Source organism: Cricetulus griseus, unplaced genomic scaffold (genome assembly GCF_003668045.3).
Source record: "Cricetulus griseus strain 17A/GY unplaced genomic scaffold, alternate assembly CriGri-PICRH-1.0 unplaced_scaffold_1, whole genome shotgun sequence".
Classification (NCBI taxonomy): Eukaryota; Metazoa; Chordata; class Mammalia; order Rodentia; family Cricetidae; genus Cricetulus; species Cricetulus griseus.
The window spans coordinates 10,047,839-10,053,396 of NW_023276808.1; the positions used below are offsets into that span (position 1 = coordinate 10,047,839).

Genomic DNA, 5,558 nt, shown 5'->3' on the forward strand with positions numbered 1-5,558 from the left:
GAGCATCAAAATTCTTGTTTCTCTGTGTTAAGCACACAGAATTAAGAATCAGGATGATGACCCACAACATTTGCCTATGTTTTAGAAAGCCATCCTGAGGTACATGGAAGGAAATCGTGATCTATCTGGCCCTAAGGGATGATGGAAAAAGAAACAAAATGTAAATAGAAGCTGTGAGCAGTTTCTGCTATGAACTGTAAACATCAATGAGGTATTTTTGGCAGATGGAGTGGTTCTATTTTGTTGGTTTTTGGAACTGAGGTAATAATTAAGAGGGGAGCTTGGAGGCATTCGTATTGTGCCACTAAAGGGGAAATTCTTGGACCGGTGGAAGACAGACCAGAGGGAAAGCATTTGCCAAGAATGTTTTCTTTAAACAAGAAAGAAAGTCGGAGGTTCGCAGATGATCAGATACCATCGTAGTTCCAACCACAAACAATGCCGACTGGAGATGCAGTGGTGTTATTCCCATGACCCTCCAGGTAGCTTCCTGAAAACCTAAGTGTTTGTGTTTGGGGGGAGTATGGTTGCAAAGCTGAAACTTAAAGGAATTGATGGAAGGGCACCACTAGGAGTGGAGCCTGCAGCTTAATTTGATCTATACAGGAGACCTCACCTGGACCAGACAAGGACAGGATTGACAGATTGATAGCTCTTTCTTGAATCCGTGGGTGGTGGTGCATGGCCATTCTTATTTGGTGGAGTGATTTGTCTGGTTAATTCCAATAAGGAAGGAGACTCTGGCATGCTAACTAGTTAAGTGACCCCGGAGTGGTCAGCATCACCCAACTTCTTAGAGGGACAAGTGGCATTCAGCCACCTGAGATTGAGCAATAACAGGTCTGTGATGCCCTTAGATGTCTGAGGCTGCATGCACACTACACTGACTGGCTCAGCCTGTGCCTACTCTATGCCAGCAGGAGCGAGTTACCCATTGAACCCCATTCATGAAGGGAATCGGGGATTGCAATTATTCCCCAAGAATGAGGAATTCGCAGTAAGTGTGGGTCATAAGCTTGCATTGATTGAGTCTCTGCCCTTTTTACACACAGCCCATGGATACTACCAATTGGGTGGTTTAGTGAGGCCCTCAGCTTGGCCCTGCAGGGGTCTGCCCATGGCCCTGGCTGAGTGCTGAGAAGAAGTCGAACTTCACTATCTAGAGGAAGTAAAAGTCCCAACAAGGTTTCTGTAGGTGAACCTGCAGAAGGATCATTAAGGAGAGAGCGGGGGCTCTGCCACTGAGCCTACATATACGTTCTTCTCGCTAGGAGGTGTGTCCCAGGTTCCGTTGTGCTTAGAAGGGGAGGAGGAGGTAAGGTGGTGGTGGTGACGTCAGTGTGGTATGGTGCATGGTGAGTGGTATTGGGTGTTGTTTCTGGTACCTGGCTATGGTTTTCAGGTGTGTAGGTTTAAAGAACCCAGGTTCCCGGGTTCGAGGGGGCTCAGAAGGCCCATGGAGTGACCTTCTGGTGGTGGCTCCCTGGGACTCCTGTTCCTTCCATGGACGAGGCGGTTCCCGGGTCTCCCTGAGGTCTGTGCTGGGAGCTCCTCTTTCATTCCCCTGGGGCTCTCCCCGGGCTCCCTGCTTGACCATGCATCACCAATCATCGGTCCCGAATCATTCCGCATCTCCCCCCCACCCCCGTCCCGACCCTCTCTAGAGTTTGTGTTGTCTCTTTCTTCTATGTCTAGCTAGCTGGCCTGAGGCAAACCCCTGCTCTTTCCTCCCCTTCCCTCCTGTGTCCATTGGAAGTGTCTGCAGTGGGGGATGGTGGTGGGGACCCTGAGGCTGTCAGCTCCCATTGGGTAAAGTTTGTCTCTTCCCACATCCAAAACATTGACTCTTAGAGGTGGATCACTCGGCTCCTGCATTGGTGAAGAATGCAGCTAGCTGCGATAATTAATGTGAATTGCAGGACATTGATCATCAACACTTGGAACGCACTTGCTACACAGGGTTCCTCCAGGGTCTGTGCCTGCCTGAGCATAGCTTGATGATCAATCATCCCCGCCCTCAGTGCACTCTTCTGGGTTGTGTGGCTGGGGGTTAGCTTTAATGACCCCGCATGCAGGCCCTCCATCTCCCTCAGTTCAGATGTGTGTTGGGTGCCTTGGTGGTGGGTGGTCATCCTCGTTGTCTCCCATGTGAGCCTTGACCAATGTCCACCCCTGCCTTTCCCTTGGCTTCTTCACGATGCTCTGCTCCTGCCTCCCCTTTGACCCATTGCAGCCTTGGCCACCTCAGCTCCCTGAGCCTCCTAGGTTCTGGTCCCTTGTGGAAGCCATAGCAAGCCAGGATGTCCAAGGAGTCAGAGGTTGTGCTTGTGGTGCTGTGTATGCCAGGCGCCTAAGGGACGATCAGCTCTCTGGGGGAAGCTGCTGGTCTATGGTGCATGTCTTGGGAGTGGTCCACGGTGCGCCCTGGGCACTCTCCACTCCAGCTGAGGTCACCGCAGCCGCTAATGTGTGTGTGGATGAGAAAGAGTGAGTGCAAGAGCAGAGGCAGCAGATGGCAAGAGGTGTGGTCCCGTGGGGGGGGTCGTCATCCTGCAGGGCTTGGAGAGAGGATGCAGTGCAGTCCAGTCTAGGGGAATTGGCTGCTAGAGAGATGCAGGGCTGCCCAACTCTCTCTCAGTGACCCCTCCCGCCTTGCTCCCCACCACATTGTCTCTCCTCCTCACTCCAGGAGGGCTGCACAAGCCCACAAGGGTTGTCTCCAGTGTCTCTGGTAGTTCTCTCATTGCTCTTCCTCCATCTCCCTCGCCCGTGGGTGCCTGCTCTATCAGAGTTATTTAATCTCACAAGATTAGCATGCCTGTCTTCTCAGCCTTTCCCAACTCCCAATTTTTTGTCATTGTTTTGTTTTGAAATGGTTTTTTAAAGTAATTTCATATTACCTAGGGAATGGACAGCTATTGGTGTGTAGTATATGTGTGTGTAGAGGCCAGAGGTTGATATGAATGTCATCTTTAATCACTCTCATCTATTTATTTATTTATTTATTTATTTATTTATTTATTCATTTGAGACAGTGTCTCACATTGGAGTTCACTGATTCTCTCTCTCTTTAAAGTCAACAAATCCCGAGGATCATCTTGTCTCCATGTTCCCCTCCGTTGGGTTTACAGGCACAGGCCTCCACAATCTGAGTTTTAATGTTGGTGCTGGCAATCCAAAATCAGTTCTCCATGGTTGCACACAATGCTTTACCATCTCCCTACGTCCCACAGACATCTGCTGAAAAGCAGGCATTAAAAATACAATGCTAAAAATTGATAGATGTTGGACATGCTGGTTGATAAGTGATAAGACAGAATTACAAAATGGCTAACAAATGTGAATTCTAGGTTTGGAGTTGATGCCCATTTTTACAGTTTGATCACAAAATGTCCCCACAGGCTCATGTGGTTAATGTCTGGTTCCCCAGATGATGGTGCTATTTGTGGGGATATGGGTTCTTTATATCCTGGGGCCTAGTTTGAGGAATAGATCACTGGAAATGTGTCTTGGGAGTTACATCTTTCCTTGTCTTTCCTGTCTTTGTTAACTTTCTGGAAATCATGTCATGAAGAAGTTTGTCAGTAACTTACTCCAGCCATTGAAATTTTCTGCCCAAGGGTACAGGACGAAGCAACTGTGAACAGACGTTCCCTGAAGGAATCCACATCTTCATTGGGCATTCTGCAAGGCTGATTAATGGATTAAAACTTCACTGATTCCAGGAGAGCTTGGCATGACACAGGTACAGGGCCTAATAACAATTTATCTTGGAGTATCTTTAGGCAGAGTAGTAGCCATTTGTCTTAGTGCTCTATTTTGTGAAGAGACACCAGAAACATGGCAACTCTTAAAAAAGTTTAGTTTATTATACACGTGGTGGGGTGCAAGGCAGCCCACAGGTACACATGGTTTGGGAGGAAATGAGAGTTCTATATGCACATCTACTGGCAGCAGAAAGACTGAGATACTGGGCCTAGATTGGGTTACTAAACCTCAAAGCCAACCCCTGCTGACATACTCTTCTAACAAGACCACTCCCATCTGAATAAGGTCACACCTATTCTCTCCCAAGAGTGCCACTCCCTAATAATGAAGTATTCAAATACATGATCTTATAGATATATTCCCACTCAAACCATCATGCCATTTTTGCCCACCATTTTGCCTGATATGATACCCTTTTAATAATAAAGAAAACAATTTGAAATGTACTAGCTGACAAAGCCTTGTTTCTACCAACTCGAAGGCCTGTAAAAATGGCTCTCCACACTTTTTTGTTTTGTTTTTTGAGACAGGGTTTCTCTGTGTTGCTTTGCAGGTTTTCCTGGAACTCACTCTGTAAACCAGACTCTTGAACTCACAGATATCCACCTGCCTCTGCCTCCCAAGTGCTGGGACTAAAGGTGTGTACACCACCAGCATCCTGTAGGCTCTCTACACTCTGCTCTAACCCACATACCCCGAGTTTCATCAAAGTATTTTATTTTAATTGATTTATATTTAGTTTAGTAACAATCATTTTTCATATCAATCCTAATTCCTTCTCTCTCCCAACCTCCCATGCACCCCACCGACTCCCTCATCCAACCCCCATCCATACCCCAAGGAGGGTGAGGCCATACATGTGTGAGTTTTCAAGGCCTGTCATATCATTGGGGGGAGCACCTAGAACCTCCCCAATTTATCTGAGTTGAGAGTATCCCTCATTAGGTAATAGTCTACTAAATTCCTTTTGTACACTAAGGATAAACACTGATTTCACTGTAGGAGGTCCCATAGCCTCTCCAAGCCTCCCAACTGGTACTCAGAGGGCTTTCTCCAAAGTGTTTTAAAAGCATTTTAATGTATATCCTTCTTTCTGTTTCTGTGAGACTTCATGAAACTGTTGCCTTGTTGGAAAACAGAATTTGGGGGAATTCATACCTGGGACATAGATCATTCATGTTTGCATCTAGATTTAATGATCTCTTGTGTTCTTCATGGTGGGAGTTGTGCTTCTGAATTGGCATGAACATTAAATGGACCCTCAGAATCTTTGCCCTTTTAGGTTCTTCAATTTTCTCATTGGTATCTTTGTTTCACCTACCAGAAACTAACACAACTATTATTGTAGATACATCTCAAGTTTTTCATATATTTGAAATGTTTCATATCTACACACAAAAGAAATAAAGAAAAAGGAAGAAAGATAGAAAGAAAGCAGACAAAATTGAGAGAAAATTAGTCAACTATTAAAAGGTGTATAGGTAAGCATACCCTTTGTGTTTTGCACAAATATGGCAGCCATTGACTCCATGGTCATTGAGGAGGCACAGCTAGACTGAGTGGAGATGCTCTGTGAGTTCTGTATACCCTCTGTGCTCCAGATCATAGTAGACAACATAATTAAAACACATCATCAATTACAGTTTGACCATGTTCAAACTTTGAAGATGTATATATGTGTGTATGTATGTATGTATATTTGTATGTCTCTATGTATTTCTTCTTTCTGCCTCTCCCATATTTTGCCAAACTTTTTATATATATCACTTTTATTGTGCTTCTATTTTTGC

The 5,558-nt window shown here is 45.7% G+C and overlaps 1 pseudogene; it reads left to right on the top strand.

The window, feature by feature from the left end:
- Positions 1–1,842: 1,842 nt before the first annotated feature.
- LOC113838014 lies at positions 1,843–1,993 on the top strand (annotated as a pseudogene).
- The last annotated feature ends 3,565 nt before the right edge of the window (positions 1,994–5,558 follow it).